At 49.3% G+C, this 24,120-nt stretch overlaps 1 protein-coding gene across 1 annotated transcript in view; it reads right to left on the reverse strand.

Annotated features, from left to right (window-relative positions):
* LOC126547702 (uncharacterized) overlaps positions 1–18,085 on the reverse strand; it is a 52,331-nt gene extending 34,246 nt beyond the window's left edge. The window contains exon 1 of the mRNA XM_055063241.2: positions 18,000–18,085. The gene's annotated coding sequence lies outside the window, so the exon portion shown is untranslated. The remainder of the gene's footprint in view (positions 1–17,999) is intronic.
* Between the last annotated feature and the right edge of the window lie 6,035 nt (positions 18,086–24,120).

Below are 24,120 nucleotides of genomic sequence, written 5' to 3' on the forward strand. Positions count from 1 at the left end.
TTAACAGCACGGAAAGCATACCTAAAGAGATTCGATAGATCATTGAGATCAGCCCGATACCGACAAACATGCACCCTCAAATACACAAGGTCAGAAGAAAGGCAAGATCAGAAGCACACAAAAGATATTTCGCGGGGAGAAAAGACGTGTTATATGTCGAAGCGACCACGTACAAAGAACGATCCGGGGCGGTAGTCACGTTGTTGATCACCAGCTTAGAGAAATCAATTGCGCGTCGATCAAAGGCAACAACATCCTCGAGGCTGACGAAGCGGCGATCGCACTCGCCATCACCCACCAGGGCGAAGAGGCCACTACAGCAATACTTACGGACTCGCAAGAAGCGTGCAGAAGGCACAGCAGTGGACGCATATCCACCGCGGCCATCCGCATACTCAAGACGAGAAAAATCACCTTTTCGAGATGCTTCATTACGTGGACACCAGGACATGAAACTGTGACAGGGAACCAGCGTGCCGACGCCAACGCCCGAGCATACGCTGTAAGAGTTGGGGTCGGGCCTGAAATAGATGGCAGCTGGCCCATGCCGTCGTCCGACTCATCCACGCTAAGGACGTTGTTGAAGGGAGGGACTTGTTCTCATCTAGAACGAGGAACATGGGATTTATTTATAATATCTAAATGAAGGGTGGAGAACTTACATTTCATCAGTCTAGCATGACTGAAAGAGAAGGCACACTGAGACGCCGCAAAACCGCCGCTTAAAAACACTTTGTTCTCCCTAGATCCCTAGGTGAGGAATAACGGCCGTTCTACCTTCGACCAATGGGAGCGTCCAAAGTCATCGTAGTCGACCCGCCTTTGAGGGGGAGGGTTCTCACACTCACTACCGCACTTTGGTTTCACTGAACACACCGAGGTGAGAGGGTTCTTGTAGACAGGGGTCTTGACCAGAGCAGGCACCACTTGATCCCAGAGCTGACACCGCAGTCAGTGGCCGCCGCGTCTGTCTATTGACTGTGACGACTTCTGGGGCTCGTGTGAAAGTACCGCAAAACATCCTTTTCCAGGAGTTCTCTTGCTCCAAGCAAACCATGAATGCGACAGCGAACTGACTAACAATACTCGGTCCGCCGAAAGTGGCTAGATATGCCGGCGCCGTTGGGCTGTTGAGGCGGCGCATTGTTGTCTTTACAAAGCGAGTCGTCGCAGTGGGCCAGGAAAATATTGCAGGTCGGTACGCCTGCAGGCAGATCGTAACAACGCCAACCGGGGGGGCGCACCACGACGGGGAACCGAACGCTATGGAGCAATTTTAGAAAACCAAAGAGCCCTAAGGATGCCCCCCCCCCCCCCCCCCCCCCCCACGAAGACCTTAGCAGAGAGCAGTCGGTTGCCTGGAGACAACTGCAGACTAACACGCGTACATCCCCCCATCTGAGTCTACTCAGCAAAATCTATCCAGCAACATATGACAATAAATACCCGCTATGCGGGGAACACGCAACGCTTTACCACGTTACATAGGCCTGCCAAAAACCAAAGGTAGCGCCAGTGCACAAATCACCAACACCGGAGCAGTGGGAGGCTGCGCTGTCCTGCTCGAAGCCTGAAGAACGACTCAAGCTGATCGACAGAGCTAGCAAGATGGCAAAGGCTACAGGGGCCCTGGACTGAGGGCTCCACCTTCGCCGGGATACCTCCTTCGTGAAAATAAAGTTTTTCATTCATTCGTTCATTCAATAAAAGAAACAAATAAGCGCTATGTACGGCCCAACGGAAAAAAAATGAAAACCTAATGATTCGACAGTGTTTGCCTGTAGCGGGTGGCCTACCTTTATTTTATTTTGCATTAGCGATGGATGCCACATGTTTTTTCAAGCGTAAATTAGACAAAAGGTTTGTGCTAAGTGTACGACTGCATTGTACGACATAAGTTATTTTTGGAAAATGTTAAGACTTTAAAAAATATTGTAAAATTATCTGCGTAAGTACTTCGAGAGCCTATGCAGGTTATAGAAAGTGGCATGTAGTAGCCCTTCCGTGTTTATTGGCTCCACGACGCTCGGCTTGGCAGAAAACTAGAACAAAGCGGGCGAACCCGGACCGGGGTTCTTGAATAAAGTTTATTCTCTCTCTCTCTCTCTCCAGAAAACGCATTAGAACGTCTGATTCTCCGTTACTATGTGTGGTTATATGTTCGGGAGTGTGGACTCTGACCCTTCTTTCAAAGCGTACTATTTATATAATGCTTCGTACTTTGTATAAGTTATCGTCATTGTGGCATTGTGCCATATGATTGTGCCGTCATCGTATCGTTTCTTGTTGAAATAAACTTTTTCTTAAACACACAAAACTTCAGCAGACACATTTAACACTGCTGAAACAAGACACCGATTTCGGTCTGCCGGCGACAGCGTTTTTTTTTTTTCGTGTCGGCGCCTCTGTCACTGTACCGACGGTGGAGAGGTCGCGTTGTGACGAAGTCTGGGGCTTGTCACACTTGCGCAGCGTTGTATACCTTGTTCGCCACGAGAATGGACGAAGTTCAAGTTGCAGCCGTCGCTACGGCAGGGCTAGAGGCTCTTGAAGAACCGCCAGGAAAGAAAATTGGCTGTGGTTTAGCTCTCGTTAACCCTAGTTGAGTTGCGAAAGCAAGAGCGGCAAAAGCGGTCTCTTCCGCAACTGAAGAGTCACTCCGGTACGTGGCACGACTTCTTCTAACCGCAGCTTCGTTACGACGTTTCTCGAGTCGTGCGGCGCGTTCTACTGGCGTCTCTTGAGCGCGTTGTCTCTTCCTCGCTTCGTTCTGTCGTTTTTGCGTCTCTTTCGTGCTCTCCATAACGACTAAATACACTGAGGCGAAGCGCATATATATATACCCCCGAGAGGCGACACCTCCTCTCCCTCTACCCAAGCGGAGCACATCTGGTAGAGCGAGCGGCGGCGGCGGCTCAAGGTCATTCGTCGTCCACGGCATATGATGCACGGCTTACGGCTGCCTGCATACGGCATACGGCGCGACGAGGCGAAATTGCTCGCTGGCTGGCGTAGTAAAGCTTTCGCTTTAAAAAAGCCAATGGGTTGCTGGGTGTCTTTGTGGCTGCCACAAAGGAAGACGCAGGGAGCGTACGAAAACACGATGTGGGAAACGCTGAAGTCTGCAGACGCTGCATACGAATACACCTCGTGTCTATACTCCGCAGGTGCAACGCTGTGGAAGCTAGAGAGACTTTCTGCAATGGCTGCGTCCGCCCTTACAAATGGTTCGATGTTCTTGATCGAAATTGTGCGAAATTGTTCTTTATATAAGCTCAGTATTGAATGAAGAAAGTGCTAATTCTTAGAAACAAACAAACTGTGGTATACGACCGTCTGTTGCGTTGTTTTAGATCAATTTTTTTTTTTCGTTGCGTTTCTTTTCGTGTCTTTTTATTGGCAGCCCGTGGCGGCAGCCTCACGTGCACGCTCGCGCGAGCGAACGCCGTTAGCGCGCAGCGAAGCACCGATGGAACGCGCGGGGTGATACATATTCGTCACCGAACTTCTTCCATGGCTTACACAGCGTTGCACCTGGGGTGCGATCTTGTACGTGTTCCAAAATAGAACGGAGGCGGTCCGTTCCACCGAGCCGCACACGATTGGTCAATTTGAACCGCGACGAACGCCATGACGTCAATTGTGACGTGAGCCGTGACGTCTTGCTGCTGTCAATCATTGCGTGTCATCTGTCTGAAACGGAATATAGATGTTCTGATAATTTTGCACACTCACTGCGGGAACTTGCGGCAGCACCAACGAGGCAACGCACTGAGGGGAGACAAGAGCTACTGCCGACGCCATCCGCGTTCACGCCGAACGCGCGCGGTGCCCTTTACTGCAGCCAGCTGAGACGTACTGGCGATCATGCATTTCAATTAAAGCGTGTTTCCATTCATATTGAGCGCGATTAAGCGTATGTACAAGCGTAGCTGCTTCGGCGATCGCGTTCATTCATTGTCCTGTTTCAATGAACGTCAGATTAAACGGACATCGCGCCGACACAGCTAAAGAAGCTTTCCAATGCCGTCGCCGAGCACTTCAACCAAGCAGGTCATAACTTTGATTAACTGAAACTCTGCATTTTATAGTCAAATTTCCGTTCTGAACGAGAAAGAAAATACAGAGAATGATACCTTATCCATAAGTTCAAGGTATTGCAACCAATAGGCATAAACGTTTCAAAGGGAGCTTTAAAATATCTTCGCTATGCTAAATTTCAAGCTATAGGCAACATGAGAAGCCAACAAACACTGACACCAAGGACAACATAGGGGAAATTACTTGTGTTTAATAAATGAAATAAAGAAACGATAAATTAATGGAAATTAAGGTGGATGAAAAAACAACTTGCCGCAGGTGGGAACCGAACCCACGAAGCGATACGAAGGTTGTGGGTTCGGTTCCCACCTGCGGCAAGTTGTTTTTTCATCCGCTTTAATTTCCATTAATTTATCGTTTCTTTATTTCATTTATTAAACACAAGTAATTTCCCCTATGTTGTCCTTGGTGTCGGTGTTTGTTGGCTTCTCATGATATGACTAATAAAAATCGGGACCCTCGGTTAACCCCCTCTCTTCTCGTTTAAGCTATACGTTTCTTAGCGTTCATTTTTCTTCTTTCTTTTGGTTTTTTTGTTCTGTTTCTACTGTCCGTTTTTTTTTTCTTTATTTATTTGTTTATTCCACTTCAGAATATTGTTTTCTTTTTCTTTTCTTTATTGACATGGACCGGTTTCTGCTGCTCCTTCTATTATCTCCTTCAGAGACACGATAGCCTACGACCACCATTGAAACGGGCAATAGAGGGCTACTGTGCACACCGTTGACACGCCGGCTGACACACGGGCGTTGACACGTGATTGACAGACGAACTCCACCTAGTGGCGAGGAAAGCATATGTCGCCTTGAAGAAGACAAGTCCACTTGTCGAAACGTTGGCTCCTGCTTTCACCTTGTTCTCATATTGAATTTTGATCTCCCGCCTTCGCCGTGTTTTCCCTGAATAACTATATATCTGGAAGAACAACATATCTTGTCTCCTGCGTAGCAAGGTTTCCATAAGGGTTTTTCAACAATTACTCAACTTTTAAAATTAATTACATGATGCAGCCCAGCCCATTGATAATCACAAACAAATTGATCATACTTTTTTTTAGATTTTTCTAAAGCATTCGACCGCGTTTCACATAAACAACTAATAAAGAAATTAGAGATAACACTTGGAGATGGCCCCATAGTTCACTGGATTAAAGACTACTTGAGTAACCGCTCACAGTATGTACAAATACGAGATGCTGTCTCAAGAATAACATCAGTCACATCAGGCGTACCACAGTGTAGTGTTCTAGCCCCAATCGTATTCACAATACTTATTGTAAATACTGTGAATAATGTGTGGAACGCGGAACAACCCGGGACGCGTTCCTTGCTCGCGTGTGCGCCGCTCCTTCTCCCCCGCTAGGCTCCACACAGCCTCGCCGCGTCGCTATGCTGCTCGAACCTATTTTTATACTCTGCTTTCACTCTCGCTCAGCTCTCTCTCCCCCGGCTCGGTGAAGCTGCGCACGTCAAGATAAACCCAGCGAGGTTCTAACAGCTCCACTGTAAAGAAAAAATGAAAACACAAATAGAGCTGCGCTCAAATTTCGCGTTACAGAGAGCGTCGTAATCGTTTCTTGTCCGCTTAAGCTCACGCTTGCGTTCTAACTGCAGCTCGGTAAAGCCAAATCAAAACACGCCAGCGTCTCAACGCGCTCGCTTGCCCGTGTTGTGACACACTGGGTGCCTACACCTCGTTCTTCTGAAGTGGTTGCCCTTGGTGACAACCGGCAGAGTTCCAGGAAACAGCCGAACCCTTTCCGTGGGTCGAACTGAGTAGTTCGGGGGCAGAGCACTACGACGAATCCGCCGGCAGCCTTCAGAAATCCACAGAACTGCTTAACCTTGCCGTGGAGACCAGCTTTATGCAGCTTGCGCTTCTCCTTCGACGAAAGAGGAAACGACGCGGTTGACGTCAGAACCGGTCCTGCCTCGTCCTGCCGACCGGCCCATTGTTATTTGGAGAGTCGCCACCAGCCAGCCCGTCGGTCTGGCGTGCTCTTCGGCTCCGCTACTTGTATGCTATTACCTGCTATATGTAAATATTGTACAAAGCTTTTCGTCTCCTCTTCGTGTGCTTCAAGAGTCCCGTCTCTCGTCTTCGACCACCGAGTCACAATAACCGCGAGGAGTGAGTTCATAACTCGAAGGACCGTTCGGCGTCGTTCAAGTGGACGGTAATGCTTTTTTTTTTATTTTATACACTCATTTTAGATACGCATGACGTGGGGCCACCTCCTCCTCCCCATTGGCTGCACCGTCACGTGCCCAATGACGCACGCAGTAGGCCATACCTTTAGTCAGCCAGATCGTTGCGACGTGACGTGTGCAATGACGCACGCACCGGCACTCAACCACACCCATAGAGCCGCAGTGGCATCGGGGAAGCGCGCTCGTCTCGCAACCTGGAGGCCCGGGTTCGATTCCCACCTAGACCGACATGTACCAAATTTCCTTTTCAAATGCCTACAATATTTAACTTGTTTACAGGAACCTTCCTGAGAAAGTTGATCTCAATACGAGCATTTTTTTTACGTCTTGTTACTCTTTGCGCCATCGGCCACTTTTCGTGCCATCATCCGGTCCCGCCGCCGACTACGATGGTTTTTAGCGTGATGGGGGCATACAATGCTTCCGCGTTGCTAAATCGTCATCTTGTTTTGATGCGATAACCATTATATCGACACTCCAAGCTAACTTTTGCCGTCGGCGTCGCCGTGAGGTTCCGCATATATTTATGTATATGCCATACCATGTCAGAAGAAACAGTTTTAAATTTTAACTCCGCACAACCGATGGTGGTAAAGAATGGTATTGCTTTTTCTGTTCTACTTTCCGCACTTTCGAAGTCTTGTTTTCACCAGACTTCTCAGAGTATTTTAAAACAACTGGAGCGTTTGAGAGCGGCAGGTCTTCGGGAGGATGCCATTCGCATGACCGTGCAGAAGCTTGTTATGCGTGTAAAAAAATTAGGAGCGCCCCCAAGAACGAATAATCCAAAGCCTGCCGACAAGAAGAAAAGAAAAGTAGCTGTAATTTCATATGCACATAAACTATCACACAGCCTCAGGAATGTAGCAGGCAAGCAGGTTTGGTGTAAAGGTTCCTTTTTCTGCCCCTAACAAGACGATCAAAATTTGCAGTAAGATTGATAGGAAGTTGGCACAGGTTGTCTCCACTCTTGCTGGGAAAGGCTGCAGTGTTAAGCACACGTCCCCGCCTGTGCGCTGTGGCGTGGGTATTCTTTACGAGCTCACATTTTCCTGCGGTCACGTCTACATCGGCCAAACAGTTCGATGCCTGAACATTAGACTGTCAGAGCATAGGCGCTCGCTAGCAGGTAATGCCTGCTCACATGTCGCGCTTCATTGCTCTGAGCATGGCTTTACTCCAACCTATGAAGACACCACAATACTTTCCATACGTAGCAATCAGATTTCGAGGGAGATTATTGAGGCTTACCATGTCAGAAAAAAAAAAAAAGGATGGCGTTGTGTAAGCACGCTTTCATTAAATTTGCATGACCGCAAATTTGCATTTTTAAACCGCTTCATAGTGTAGCATTAGATTAGGGTGTATTGCTGTTTGCTTGTGCACTGAAAAGGGCGCCATCGATGGAAGAGCACGTGGACACAGGTTGTAGTACTTAACTTTGCGTGTGCCTTCTAATAAAGTTAGTTGTGAGTTTAGCGCTGTCCTTTGTTTCCTGCCTTCTGTCCTTGTCGCCTTGCGTTGCCCCTTAAAGATGTTCAAACAGTACCAACTTGCCCAAATGTCGATTCTGCTACACTTGCCATCATTCCCATGACGGCTGAACGATCGCAGCACCAGAGTTCCCTCTAGTAATTATTGTATGAAGCTCTATGCCGGGAACCACCCATAGGCAAAGCAACCTTGGACTAGTGGTCATTTGTTTGGGCTAGGTTCGTTTCGGAGTAAAGACAAAAATTAGCCGCGTATCTTCGCTGCCATGCATACGTGAGTTTGGCGGTGCTACGTCAGTACACTGCTTGCAATAACAAACAAAAAGATTTTTCACATATGTTACGTTGGTTCGTGAAGTGGCACGTTGTCTCTACACTGTTACGTTCTGTAAGGGAGGCCTGACGCCTGTTACGATCGGTCTGCAGGGGTACTGCTCTGCAAAGCTATTTCAGCCCACTGCACGTGCTTCGATCGACCCGCGGTGGTGGCGCCCTTCAGAGAACCGGCGAGGACGACAGCGCTGACCGACCATGAACTTCCTTCAGAGACTACGGCAGCGTTAATCCACCATGCACCTCGTTCAGAGAATCGGCGACGGCAGCAGGGCTGGCCACGTTTGCCGCCCCGTGTATTGTTGGTTGATTTGCCGGGTTTTCATGGTCTCTCTGCAGCAAGAAGAGCTTCCCTAACAAAAGGGTGCTTTGCGGTGCGTTTTCCTCGGGCCCCAGGATTCGGCGCAGTCTGCTGACACTCGTGGCGACTACAGGAGAAAGGCAGCTCTGGAATTTAGCGGCGCCGGCTGGGGTCAGGCGTGACCACCTGGCAACGAGGACGCGCTCAACTCGGGTTCTGGGAATCCAAAGTGCGTACGTGTGTGTGTGAGCCCTCCTTCTCCAAAAAGGCGGGTCAACTTCGATGACGTTGGACGCTACGAATTGGCGGTGAACTGCTTTTTCCCTCATCTAGGGATCTAGGGAAAACGGAGTGTTTATAAGCAGCTGATCGTCGGCTGCTAGGCTGTGCTCGTCAGTGTGCTAGTGTGCTCTGTGATCGTGCTCGACAAGCAGTGTGTTTGGAGCTTCGTGCTCGTATGCTGTATGTTTCGTCTTGCGTGCTCCATTTGGGAGTCACGCTAGACTTTCGAATGTACCTCTTTGTTCTAATGCAAATATATGTAAATAAATCCTGCTCGCCTAGTCCTGTCCCCCCAAGTTCCTCCCTACGTCCGAGAACCCTGACAACGGATGCCAGCGGTGGGATCGACCTCTACAACCCTTACACGCCCATCTTCTTTACAATTTGAATAAGGCTCCGTGTAATCTTGGCACTTAGCTCTTGATGCAAAACAACTTTGGACAACACGAAAGTATGTGCGTGCTGACGTCGTCTTCCGTGAAACTGACCTCACGCGGAAGGCTGTGTTGTTAGCACAAAAATAAGAATTTTGTTTCACTGATACCTCATTTCAGCCTGAGTCTGCCGACTTCGTTATTTGATTGTTGTCAAGTGAGATTAGAAATATATTCACACTATAAAATTTACATCAATGACATTGACAAACTGAACAGCCACATTTCGCGAAAATTCTAGAAAAATCTATGGAATTTTTACATCTCACTTAGGGGTAAACTAGCTTCGGAGGTGTAGGCGGCACTGTCTAATATTTCTAGGTTTCCTGTTGCCACCGGTAGTCCCATGACATGTATCTCGAATCAGCGGCTAGATGCGACAATTCAATTTCTAGCAAGAGGTGCTCGGGTACCATTTTCTAGATTAGGTGTATTCGAAACGATTGAATACGCTCCTGCTCCATCTCACAAGTCGTTTGCAGCACTGCCGGAAGAACGAAGCGTACACAGGCAATATCCTTGCGCAGGGGAATCTTGTACAGTTCCGGGCGTTACCATCTGCATATTGACGGGATTATATAGCTTTATTTTCGCTTTGTACATGATACGTTAGAGCAATACGTGACAGCGATACGTGACATGTTACGACCTTTGCGCATGCACATCGCATGAAGCAAATTACTGTGGCGGTGAACAGATGACTCGGCGCGGATGAACACATTTCGAGGTGCATTCGGGCTTCATTCGGCTAAGGAATCCTGCATCATCTAGAGTGCAACAAACTACTTGTGAGATGGAGTTTAGGTCATGTTAATCTTCCCTAAACCAATGAGTTATGCTTTTTATAATTACTGTTTTATTCAAAACACATATTCCACGTTTTCTTTTCGTGCCCTGCCTACTCTGTACCCACGACGGCAGATGTGTTCAAATTCTCTGTGCCTACCACTTTGCCAAGGGTGACCAGTACCACTTCCTCTTTCACGGCCATGCTCACGGCAATGCTCGAATCGAGACATTCAATTTTGCTTGTATCGTGGCGCCCTCCAATGGCAGTTGCCGGAAGCAAGCAAAAGCAATGCATATGGCAATACCCATGGAGGCAGTAAGTAAACTAGAAATAAACTAGAAGGGAGCATTACGTCACGCAGCCGGCCTTCGCAAGCCAATTCTCCGTGAAGCCATTCCCCTTTTTCTATCTCAAAAAAGTTGGCGCAACAGGTGACCCTGCGCTCGAAGGACTCGGCCCAATGGAGCTTGGTTTCCGGTACGTCTTAATAGACGTGCGCTCGTGCTGGTGCTTTGCCATCATATTTATACCGATACGCTCGTGCAACTTCGGTCGTTTATTTCAACGTATACGTTTATTTTCTTCGAGGCAACGGGCGAGTGAGACAGCCGTACGTTACTGCCGCGCTTGTTGTCTTTTCGGAACAGCATGCGCTGAGCGCGCTTAGCGCTGCGATGGAAGAAGTAAAAAAAAAGCACCGATTACGATACTCCTTAATGCGAAATTTGAGCGCAGCTCGACACGTGTTTTCATTTCGCGATATATTGGCTGGCACGGACCATCTGTCTCGTGCGGCACGCTGCAAACGGAGCGAAGTGTGGCGCGACTGCCTCGCTAATCGGGAGATCGCGAGAGGCAGCGCGTGGGTGACGCCTAGGCGTGATTCGCGGCAGCCGCCGCAGACAGACCTCCGCTCATGCAGCGCGTTGTTTCCATGTCTGACGCGCGCTGCTCTGGCGTCATCTCGTAGCCATCATCACCGCTGAGCCCGTCTTGCGCGGCACTACGCTTTTCTTCTCAAGCTTTCGCAATACCCTCCTCCTCCGCTTTCCTCCTCGCGCTCTCTTCGCTATCGCCATCATTCTCACCCACTGCGCTCCGCGTTGGCTCTTTCATCATTCACCGTGATCGTTCGTTCGGTTACGAGGGTCACCGACATTCAACGCAGGAACGGGCGCCTAGGAGCTGCGCTCTAAAGCTTGGCGTTACGTGATCGCGTGTTCCGCCGACTCATTCTGGCTTAAATTTTGTTAGGTAATGCCCTCTCCTATTTATTTCTTGTTTCCTTGATTCTTGGCGTGCCGATTCCTCGCACGTTCTCCGGATCCTAAAGTGGAAAACATGTGACAACGCGGTGGCTCTAGTGCGGTGTAAGAAACAGGAAGAGAGCGCGGCACGTGCTGCGAAGTGGATTCCGCCGCTAGGCGGCGCGGGCTTCTGTAAGGTCCTTAGATGAATCCAAGTTTTGAGTGACTCTGAATTCAAGAAAAAAGCTATTTCGAGAGTGCGTGAGGTACCTCGTTTTCTCCTCTCTTTTTTTCTCTCTCAACCTCGCCACAGTTCCTGACAATAGCGGGCCCCCGAGGCCACGTGCCGACCTCCGCATGCCAACATTTCAGCAGCGACGACACCCTGCTTTTCGTTGAAGCCTCACGCAGATGCTTCGTCGCCTCGTCCAACGCTGATACGACCGTTCGCGGCTGACCGCAGCCGCGCCAACAGGCCGGCTCACTCTCTTTCCAAATTCGTTCGATAAAAGCGGCCACGATACCGTGAAGATCGAGTTCACAGCAGTTCGCCAATCTCTGCCGTGCCGGCCAGCCGACAGCCGTCCACCCTTTCGCTACCGGCCCAACGTTAAATCCCTCCGCCGCGCGACTTGCCGAGCACTTCTCTTTCCGTGAGAAGGAGGGCATCGCAAGGAAGACACGCACACACAGAGGAAGAACTACTAGCGCGCGATTTAATAATGATCCGAAGGACCGACACATCCGAGAGGCGCAATTTTCCCCGCGCGCGCAGCAACTCAAAACTTGGTTTCATCTAAGGACCTTACAGAAGCCCGCGCCGCCTAGCGGCGGAATCCACTTCGCAGCACGTGCCGCGCTCTCTTCCTGTTTCTTGTCTCTCGCGGGGGAGCAAGATCCGAGGGGAACACGCGACATTCCCGTGGAAGAGCAGTTAGCGGCCGCTGACTGGGCCGTGCGGCGTACGCAGCTGCTGCGTGGTTCGACTGCGAGCGCGCGCGTAAGGTGCGTGGCAGATCGTGCGTGGATCTTATCGAGGCGCCCGACGACACCTCCCCCGGTTCCTCCCGCGCCCTATTACGGTCGCAAGACGAGAGCCGCTGGCTGGGATGAGGACGAACACTCCTCGGCCCTCTCCCGCATTTCGTGTCTTGGCGTGTTCTCTTTCGTCTGGCGCGCCTCCATATTCTCGTTCGGGCCACGGGCGGCAACGGCGCGCCGATTAGATTCCTCGCCCATTTATAAAGCGCCCCTCCCGCGCCACCCCGTGGCCCCGACCGCGGCCTCGAAGGGCCGAAAATAAGGATGGCGACTGGTGACAGCGCGTTTTATTTGTGGTCGTTCTCTTCCTATCTTCATCGCTTGCTCAAAACACGTAATCGCAACTTCATTACGTAAACACGTAATGGTTTCTCAATAAAGAACAAATGGCGGAGGTTGCGGAACAGTTTCTTCTGCACTAGCTCGCAAAACGCCATGAGAGCATGACATACCGACCTGTATAGCGCGTAGGGTAGCGAACTGGATTCAGTCTGGTTACCCTCCCTGTCTTTCCTCCCTCCTCTCTCTCTCTCTCTCTCTCTCTCTATCAATGCAAAATGAAGAAAGCAACACGAAGGAGAAATTGCCCACAAGCATCGAATTTTCGTATTTTAGCATGGCGTTACCCTTTGCCCTCGATTTCGAAGGCGCGGAATACCCTGCGCATGCGCTGTCGGTGGTGTCCGTGTACCTACGGAATGCTAACGCTTTGCTAAAGGGGTCGATCAAAGTAAATTGGTCCGCAAGTGTACAAGTGAGTGCGCCTTCTCTCCACTTGACAGAGAGGGAACCCTACTTTATTGATAGTTGTCTATTTTGGGTAATCTGGTTTTCTTGCGCACCGCTGTTAGTTGTGACGCTTACAAAGCTCCTGTGCATGGGGTTAGCTCGACCTGCGGACTGCTTCAAAGAAACAAAGTAGGTATAGCGTCTTATCGGGTATCCCGCACATACGTCGGTCTCTCTGTTCTTACTTTAGTCCCGCTACAGTTATACAACATTTAACACATAGCGTCCATTAAAGGAGTAACTTCTTAACGTCTTTAGTCGTTCCAACATGGAGTGACAATTACAGCTCTCGCCAGTAGAGAAGCAAGCTTGTTTATCCTAAAGCAACTGCGGAAATTTGAGCAGTCAAGTCGACCGAAGAAGTGCGCATAACCCGTTGTTCTAATAGACAGCTTTCTATTAGGGGACGCAAAACGCATCCAATCATTGTGGAACGCAAGGCTCCGATCTTACACAAGAAGCCAAAGCGAGCACCAAAGGGCACGAAGGGCTCACAGTGGATGTTGCTTCCCCGAACGCTTGGGTGAAGCTCGCGTCTCCTAACCCGAAGCTGTTTGATAACTGATTAATGCTGCTCGAGTGCCTATATCTCTAAAGGGGGATATACATGAATATATTTACATATACATAAAAATATCCGAGGAAAACGTTTATTTTTATCGATAACGTTCAACTTGAATAAGGACATTCAACGAAAATAAACGTATTTTGCGGAAGCTTTTTCAGCAATATGTGGGCAACACCAGGCATGGCACTGAAAACGAGCTTCATCCGAAACCGCGTACGGCATCGCTTAGAACTTGCACGGAGAGTTTTCAACATATGCGAAATAGAGGTGCACACTGTATTTCATCTGCATTAACTTTGCGGTACCACTGCAGCCTGCGTTATCATTGCGTCGGTCTTTCTCCTCTGACCATGCTCTTTTGGTTATTGTTTTCCAGCAATTGCTCATACCCACTACGGCAGATTGGTCAACAGGGTAATCTTACAAGTGTTTTTAAAAAAATGTTTGCAAAAGCAAGGTAAAACTTTGAATATTAGAGCGTGGTAGAAGAAAAAGATTGTATGAATGAGAAGAAAGCTATAGTTAATTTGCAGATAAAGGAATTTAAAATCAAGAAATACAATTTCCAAACGAAAGTGAGTCGCGCGCCACACTTCTTCCTCGTCCTGTGTCTGTTCCGGCTCTAATCCAACGAGTGACGCTCGCTGCCCGTCATTTAGCACCGGTTAAAGACACTTCGTCAACATCTCTGTACTCAAAGACAAAAATGGGCGAGAAAAAAAGAAGTATTCTTCTGATGTGTTGCCTGCAGATAACGCTCGTCCATAAAGCGGTATAGGACGCTTGATTCACGGGCAGTCAATCGTGTAAACGAGGATCGGAAGGTCCATCGGCTCCATGACCCGTCGCTTCGTACACCGTGATTGGCTCACCGAGAAGACAGCGATATATACATTCCCTGCGAATTCTCGGGTGCGCTTCATAGTAAAACACGCCTAGACAATCACTGGCCGCCACTCCGCAACCGCGGTAAGGCTATCCGGAGTGCGAGCTCTTTCTGGAGTGATACACCGCGTTCGCACGGCCGGCTTATCGTCCAGGCGGAGACATATGCCAAAACAAAACGCAGCAGCAGGAGAGCACGTAGCAGCTCGGAGGCCGTCTTTCGATGTGGGCAAAATGCGAAATCGCTCGCGTACGTAAACTTGGGCGCGCTTTAATACACCTTGTGCGGTCAAAATTATTCCGGAGACCTCCTCTACGGCGTTTCTCACAGAGTGAGCGTTGCTCTGGGACGTAAAATACAATCACTCTATCCTTATGCCTTCCGAAGACGCTCCGCTTGCATTGTGAATACCAAGAAAAAAAAAGAAGCCGCAGTTTCGCCCGAAAGGCGAAGCATCCATTGCGATAGCAAATTAGTAAACAGCTATACGAAGTAAGAAGAGTAGCTTTAACGGCCGTGTAAACTCGTACACATTCGTCAACTCAATTAACAAGCATGGCGCCACGCGCGCACAAGCAAACATTAACACATCTCGCCTCGATGACGGCGTAAATTCCCTGTCAAGACGCCGGAGTGACGAAGCGCGGCAGCAGCAGCGAGCAAAATTGACCTTCGTGCTGCCTCTCGCTTCAACCGCGAACTAAGCGGCGAGAATACAGCGCGCACGAAGCTATCATCAATCGGCGGACTTTCCCCATCGCAGATCGCTTTCAAGATAAGGCCTCGCGCGGCTGTGCCATACGCGAAGCCGCCAGAGTAGAATGCCCCCCCCCCCCCCCACCCCCAGTAATGGGCCTGGAGTGTCCACGTGATTGCTATCGCAATGAAAGACTAACACTGGAGCAAGAGATGCGCACTGTGCACGACGAGATGTGAAATTTTGCTAAGACCACTACTGCGATTTCAGGAACACCGACTTTCTTTTTTTTCTAATTCGGTGTTCCTGAATATCTGAGCTGTCTTCACCTGCTCTTAAACAACTATCTCTACTCGTTTTGCACGAGAGGTAAGCCAACCACGTACATTTTATACTGATGGATCAGCAACTCTCCGGTGTGCCTCTGGAGCCGTGATTTTCCCAGCGGGTAGCCACCACCATCAGCTTCAAGACGTGTCACCCAACGACATCGGCAGCTGCGGAACTTGCAGCTCTTCGCGCTGCACTTCGTCTCGTCAGCCAAGAACAACCTCGAGGTTGGTCGATATTCGGTGACTCGTAGTCAGCACTGCAGTCTTTGCTATCAGCTCTGCGGCGTGGACCACACGAACAACTGGTGTTTGAGATTAGAGAACTAATCCGTAATTTGGCTCTGAAAGGACACCACGTGACATTTCAATGGCTTCCAAGTCACTGCGGCTTCATAGGTAAGGAACACGCCGATAACGCTGCTCGGTCGGCTCTTCAAAGCGGCAAAGGCGAGTCTATACCGTTCTCCAGGACATACGCCGCTAGAAAACTTCGAATGCTCACACGGGATATCACGTTCTACATGTGGAGAACGTGACTGTTCTCTTTTACTGCCTTTGGTTGGAAGGCCTCTCGGATCGGCCCGCGCTGTGCACTGTTATCAAGATAGGCCCACCTTCGCCTTTTGGTTGGATAGGCCTTTTGATTACACTGGCTGCAGGATCGGCTGGTGTTACAAACCCCGCGGTACAACGTTGACGGATCAAGTTGATCTGCATTACGCATCCTTTTATTCAATAAGTGTCATCGGCGTTCACACAAGCAGTTTTATCGCGGAAAGCTTGGTAGCGCTAGTGCGGTATTCTGATGATGCGGTGGGTGACGTTAACGAGGGAGGATCATATGTTCTGACAGGGTCTATAGTCGTCCCACACAGAGGAGAATGGCTGTCTCTGAGCACTCTCTCTCTCAGGTACACGGAATATGAGCGATCGTTTCCCCGTCGTAGCAGTGGTCACAGGCAGTGCGGTCAGCCCTCTATCCATACCTACAAGAAAATCATAGCCTGTTCAACCTTTGTGGAATGCGGGATAGCGTTCATGCCGACCACATTGCCCCCGCGAAACGCACAGCACTTGGGCGTTATCAGTTCGATTACCGCTTTGGATGAAAGAGGTAGGCTCTCGTAACGTATGGAGAATGGCAATAAATTTCGAGGTCCGCACGACGCTTTACCCGAGGAGTGCTCAGCACTTTGTCTGGTGTTACGGGAGCAATTTTAAAGGGACACTAAAGAGAAAAATGATTTCTTCTGCATCAGTAAATTACCTCTCTAGGACACCAAAAACACCACTCTTACTACAATAAGACGCTTGGTAAGCTAGAAAAAGCGCAAGGACGAAAGACGAGTGGCGACGCCTCCTTGAAGTTCCCGCTCCTGGTCGCTGTGACGTCATGGATTTTGATGGCACCTTCTAGGGCCTACTTAATTATATAGCGGTACAGATTGACTACATTGTGTTCTAAAGGAGCCAAATATTAAATATGGCAAGTTTCGGGAACCTTTACTCAGCCAACGCGGCCAAAATGCGAAAACATATTTTGGCATTCCTGACGTCTCACTGACGTACCGGCGTCGGGGTTTCGGCGCGAAATTCAAATACTGATACTTCTACCTTGATTTTCTCATCTAATAATCAAACTGTCATTTTGATATGACTGCCTGCAGTGTTCTCAAACAATGTTTTATTAGTCTAAACTGATTTGATGTTTCGCTTTAGAGTCCATGGATTTAAGGAGGCCCTTACGATATTCATCAGTCTTGTGAGCTCCGCATTGATGGGTACCTGTTCCTTTGTATTGAGGTAACAGGTGTCTCCGTGCCATAAAAGAAAAAAACTGATGCGATCGAAATTTGCTTCGCACACTGACAGGTCAGTTTTGTCGCCCTTCTTCACAATCGACCAGCCATCTCCTTGCCTTTCTTTTTATGCCCCTGCATATAAATTTCACCATTTGCAGCTTTCTTAAATTCAGGCGCTTGAGCATCCGTGCTTCTCTCGTCCACTTGTGGCAAAAGGGAACGACACTCAATGAAATATGCTCCATCGTTTTCCTTGCTTACAAGCAGCAGCGGCTAATACATAAGCTACTCCGTCAAACTATAGCCCGTACACATGAAACAGCCGCGTCCCTAGCGGTCGCGAACTACAAACCATGACACAGAAACATAATCCCCCCCCCCCCCAAAAAAAAAATAAAGTTCAGCTAATCACAAATGGAACAAACTGGAATGTATAGTCGAGGAAGTAAATGGTACACGGCGCAGGCCACACTTATTTAGTGCAGTTCGATGTCATTCCTCGCGGCAGACTCTTGTCGAATCCGGTTGTTTGAAATACTGGACTCCAGCAATGTATATAAGTCATGATTCGCTAAGTATAAGTATTGATCTTTAAATCTATGATTTGTCACGTTGGCACGTATCTCATGTTTCCGAAACTCCCTTGCTAAACCGGCTTTTCGCATCCAACAGCGAGTAAGACAAAGCACTCACCTTCGCCGTGGCCGATGCCCGATGGTTGCTCAGTCCGTCCGGTCTGATCCACGTCCGGTCCTGCTCAACAGGCTGCCTCTGTCGGCACCACTTCTTTTATCAAGGCGCTCAGACGCGAGCCTTACGCACTCGCTTAATGCTTTTTTCCTTTCTTTTGTTCTGTTTTCATCTACACAGTGAAAGGACGAATCGCGCTCCTTCTTCTCTCCTTAGCGTCTTACCGGACGTGACGTCACCGCGCTTATTTTGTGACGCCAAAGCGCAGTCGCCCCGGGGCCGACCAGCGAAAACTTCTGGAGATTCAACGCCCCCCCCCCCCCCGCATCCTCCCATATTCCATCCTCCACATTGCGGCTCATTGAGAACATGACGTCATTGCGAATGGAGACAGACGATTTGCTGCGCGAGGCGCAAGGGCACGCCTTCTAGAGAGAAGCAGTGCGGCGAAGAGTTTGAACCGAAGAACGGACGGCTTATGATGTCGCGTCCTCAAGAGAGACAAAACAGAATGAAATCAACGACCGAACGAGTACGTCACACAGCGTTCGAACGGGCCCCGTCTGCTCGATTTGCTCGGAATTCTTGGTCGTACTTTGAGCGGCGAAACGCTTTTCCGAAACGCAAGAAGACGCTGTAGGCCACGGCGCGGTGAACTGCGCTCTCACTTTCTTTACAGATTTTCTTCGCATAGGTCGAGTGTGCAACCGCTCCTGCTTTTAATGGCGGAAGAAAAAGTTCAAAGAAACAAACGAAGAAGAATCGAGCTTCATATCACCGCGACGTCAGACGGCACGGATGTTTATGACAATATAGAGAGGGGGAAAACAAAAAACGAGACTTCTTTTCTTTTTCTACGTGTCCTCTTCGCATATAGATCGCTGCTACCCATGCATTGTCTCCCCATGCAGTTCGCCCGAGTTCCCTCGAGGAGCACTTGTGCCGAGGTCAACAATCATAAATCCCTTCTAACTATGGAGAGAACGAAACGCGCACGATGCCTGCGGCTTTGTTCTAAAGCCCACGAGGATCCTCTGCTGTAGCGGGTGCATGCACAGGGATTAAGTTCTTCGAGCGGGGGCTTACGCGGCCCTCGTCTGGGGAAAGGGGTGGCTTCACTAGCAATTTTCCAAGCGGCGCAAAAGCGTGCCCCGTCACAAGAGATCGTCGAACGGAAGAGCTCTTACGTCCTTGTTGCGAGAAACGGCAGTACTGGTCATACATCTTCGTTCGAAATTGTTCGTTTCCCTCTGACGTGGACGAACTTCCGCTTTTCTTTCTCTTATTTCGTTTTTCTTCTCATGTAAAGAGCATGTAGATGGAGACGTATTTCCGCGCTGCTTGATTTTTTACCTCTAGTGCGAGACACTAGTGGTAAAGAAATGACCATAGAGTTTCTCACTACATTACCTAGAGGGAAATCTGGCGCTGCTGCGCTGTGGTGTGCATGGGAATGCCGGTATATTGTGGATTCGGATTGGCATCGTTCTCGTAGAGACAGGACACCTTGAAGACGCGCTTGGCAAGTACCGTTCCGTCTGTCACAATGATTCATTTTCTACTAGAACAACCCGTGAAAAGCTGTTTTAGCTTTATTATTACGCGAAAACATGTTTTGTTTAACTATGAGAACTTGTTATTGCACGTACGACTATATGTTACGTAAAAAGTATCAGCGGGCCGCTAAAGTTGGAGGACAGACGACAAGGTTCGCGCTCGCTTTGAAACAGTTGGTCGTCTGTTCTTGCTTTTCTTCGCTTGGTCATGCATTGTAGGTAAGTAAAGATGTAATATGCGTGAATGGAAACATTTTATGAAGATTTTACTTTGAGAACGCGTTATTTGCGTAGCCATATCCACGTTTTAGACGAAGCCTCTTACAACACCAGCCAACACGAGCCTCGCAGACACATATACCGTCATTCCCATGACGGCACGGTGCCCCCTTAAGAAACTCCCATAGACGGTGGCGCAGATTACCCTCTAGGTGTTATAGTGAGAAACTCTATGGAAATGACCGCCGCTACTGGTGGCGGCCGAGGCTGCTCTGCGCTACTCGAGCCCGCGTCAGTCGCAGATGGTTGTCAAATTATAGCGAATCATAGTATGCGAAGTATCGCGAAAAAAGAAGGAACGAGACACTATTTGGCGCGCATAAAGAGCACTAAGCCCAGGCCTACCTTACTATAGCTGGCCTAAAGATATTGTCTCGCCTCGTGGGCTCAAAAGCGGAATACCATACGAAGGTTGCAAAGATTCGGTGAAACCGTTGAATGTAGAGCCTGGCACAATGAATAACTTGCAATAAAAAGTAAATTTTTATTGCCGAAAACTTATTGCAGGGTTCCACTTTTCCAAAAATAGAAAGTCCGTGTGGAACGAATTTCTGGGCGTAACTTTTCAGGGCCGAAACATGTTCTTTCCAATAGTGCACGCTTCGTTTATATATCTAGCGGCACGCCAAGCTGCTTTGGTGGAACATCAGACCACTTAATGCCTGCAAACTCTTCTGGAGTAAAGCACCATGAGCCAAACCATAAGCCTAAACTTTTCGACGAGCTCATTCGTGCTCCTGATACGCTGCCAAATTCCTCTGTTGTCGGTACTACCTCTTTAATACTGGGCTTATCCGTGCAGAAGAACGCTAGACCATCTGCATAGGCGAACACCTTTACTTCATTGCCCAGTATATTGGAGCCATGGATGTAACTCGATTGAATTACGCTTAAGCATAGCGGTTCCAGGTAAAGGGCGAATAGTAGTGGGGACATCGGGCAGCCCTGTTTCACTGCAGAGCAAACAGAAACTGGTTCGGAGAAATTACCATTAATAACTAACCGAGTGGAACCACAGGTGCAGCAAAGCCTAACACCTTTAAGCACAACGGAGCCAACAGTGGCATACTCCGTGGCGGCTCCACGGTTCTGGTTGACTAATGGCGTTTTTCACTGGTTGATTCGGAGCAGGATTTCTTGTTCCGTGGCAACGAATCCAAATTTCACTGGTCGATCTGGAGCGGGTTCGCGCTTTCCGCTGGTCGTTTCGGATCAACTCGCTCCGCGCCACATCGCTCTCACTTGCTCCGTCACCGAGACGCGAATTCGGGCGGAAATAGCTCGCGTCACTTCCGTCTTCAAGCGAAATCGGTACCCGGTTGGTACGCACAACATCGTATTGCTTCGAAAAATGGCTGCGCTCGGTGCTGCTGCAGAGCTCGCGTTTAGCGATGGGAGCTCGGACGACAGCGATTACGAGGTGACGCAGGTGCTGTACGAACCTTCTATGCACGTTTCCCATGCACAATCCTTGCGGGCGCGACATGGAAACGACGTACTCTGCGACTGCAGCAGTCAAATTACGCACGGGGGACGGCGACTTTGGTTGCCGTGGGAAAGTACAGAGCGGAAGTCGGGCGTGGTTTCCGGAACCGGTTTGTGTGACGTGTACGCAGACTTCCTGTGTGATCCCCCGCGGAGCGTTTTTGCGCTCCGCTGGCCGATTCGGATTTGCGAAACCCGAGCGCTCGCTCGAACATTTCGGCGGCCGCTCCAGATCGACCAGTGAAAAACGCCATTAAAGTGTGCCTAGTGCGTGCGTCATTGCACACGTCACGTCGCAGAAATCTGGCTGACTACAGGTGCGGCCTACTGCATGCGTCATTAGGCACGTGACGGTGCATTCAATGGGATGGAGGTGGCTCTACGTCATGAGCCTAAAAAATGAGCTCATGAAGCTCCGAGGTCTATACAAACGATATAGTGCTTTCGTATTGCCACATGTAAACAGACTTATGTGTCTCTGTCAATTTTTAAATTCTTGTTGCTTGTTACTCGATGCTGATAGTCGGAAGATGCGTGCTCGCAGGTGTTATCTCGGTTAAATTACGCAATCAATGTCACACGACGCACTCACAACTCTTGAAGTATGATAAGGTCTACAAGAAAAACTTTTTTTTTAATATCTAAACACGGCTGTGCAGAAGTTTCAGAGTGCGATGTAGCCAAGTGAACTTTACTCGTGTAATAAACACGCAACGCACGCAGTCTTAGTCAGCACGGGTGTCTGCTACATATGAGGCCCATAACACGGCGAAATTTGTCCGTAAAGTACGACAATTATATGTTGTCATCGTTAGAATCAATGCAGTATTGCAGGGGTCAATGCAAACAATGTATGAGTACATGCAATTCCTCGCTTCATTCATCTGAATCGTATTTAGCGTCCTTACTTTAAACACGAGGAATATTGGACGCGATAGCCCTGTTTCTTGAATACGCGCATTCACGTCTTTCAGCTGTCCCGAGTCGTGGTTACAAAGCATGCCTAATAAGAATCATAACTAATCTTCTTATTCGACGCTTTGCATAAAAATTGGAAAGGCTGACAGGCGTTGTCACCATGCGCATTAGATTATAAGGCGCGTAAGCGTAAAATCCAGGCTCGCAATACTGAGGTGACAGATCAACTTGGACTCGCAAATAAAGAACGATAAGAAAGTGAAAAAAAAAAGCGCTGATCCATGGCATTGCCGCGCGAGCACGGTTCCTACGCGTACGGGGAGTGGCTTCGCCGCATAACTTCGGAGCCCAAGATGGCGTACCTTGGCGCAACTCCGGCTTCTTAAGGGGAGCCAAGTCTATTCCCTATGAACAGCTATGCGCCATATAGTGGCGGCGCCGCGAAGCCAGCGCCTGTGCTCAAGAATACACGTCGCGCCGGCGCATGTGCTGAGAAAGGCATCGTGCGGCAGCTGGGCTCTTCTCTCGCGCTTCTTTCCGGACACGCTGCGCCATCTAGTAGCGCTGCCGAGAAGTCTGCACATGGCCTTCCAGATGCGTGGCGTGCCGCGCGCAAACGATGAGAGTTGTTCCCCCTCTGGCTACACACCCAAAGGTACATATACTCAGTGACCCAGTTTGGCAAGAGGTTCATCGAAGAGCGGCACGTACCCAGTACATCGGTGGCGCAGCTTGCTAACGCCTCGGGCGGCCACTGTCCTTCAGGAAACCGCGTGTGAAGTGGATTCGATTCGGTCCGGCACGGAATAAACTTCTAAAGGTTTTCTGTCGGTACATTCGACTGGTCGAAATTTCCGCGTCGCGAAATCGGCTGGTCAAAATGCAGCCGGGCTCCTCCTCTCCCGCGGCGCACGCTGCGCTGCCTATCGGCGCCGCCGTGAAGTGCGCGCTTGTTGCGGGTTCGATTCCACCGAACATCGGAGAAATTAAAGGGATACGTTTTTTTTCATTATGGAGCAGCACATTCCCAGTTGCGATTACCTATAGTTACATTGGTTGGCGGCAAAGACGTTCGTATAGAAGAGCGGGACATCACCACTGGAACACACCCACTAATCCAAGTTGGTACCGAAGAGGTTCGTTGAAGAGCAGCACAGACGGAGTGGGACATACACAGGGTTCCGAGTTGGAGTGAAAGATATTCACTGAAGAGCGGCGCATAACCAGTCCACCAGCTTCAATTGGCCATGTCGGCGTCGAAGAGGTTTGTTGAAGAGCGGCACGTAGTTACGCAGTGCCACATACGCAGAGACCCAATCTCCGGAAAAACGGTTAATGGCATAGATAGATAGATAGATAGATAGATAGATAGATAGCACCCAGAAAGTGCATGAAGTACCCCGAGAATGCTAATCGCATTAAAAATGGCACCTTCATTTATTTTTTCATAATACGTCTAGTACTACGAAAATGGAGCTCTGTAGGAACAATTTACAAATCAAAAGTGATTGCTTCTTGCACAGCAAGCACAGCGGTCTGAACGAACGAAACGCCCTCCTGGAAGGCCTGACGCCTGGCCGAGGTTCTGCTTGTACCGGTCTGATGAACTAGTGGCTGTGCGATGGTGCGTATCGAGCCACACACCTCCTGTAGCCGAGCCGGGCGTCCTACCCACTTGGCCACTGCTGCTAAAAGTGATTGAGTATTTATCTTTATAGTCTCCCTTTAAGGCACCTAGATGACCTCTCAAGTTTTGACATCATTGTTGGCACCGACATGGTTGCTCATGTCGAGAGAAACAACATTTGCTTCTTGCTGAGGCGAGAAGGCCGCAGAGCCAAGTTCGTGACGGCTGCAGATGTTCGGCTTAACCGAATGGGCAGTTC

This window comes from Dermacentor andersoni, chromosome 3 (assembly GCF_023375885.2).
Source record: "Dermacentor andersoni chromosome 3, qqDerAnde1_hic_scaffold, whole genome shotgun sequence".
NCBI classification, from domain to species: Eukaryota; Metazoa; Arthropoda; class Arachnida; order Ixodida; family Ixodidae; genus Dermacentor; species Dermacentor andersoni.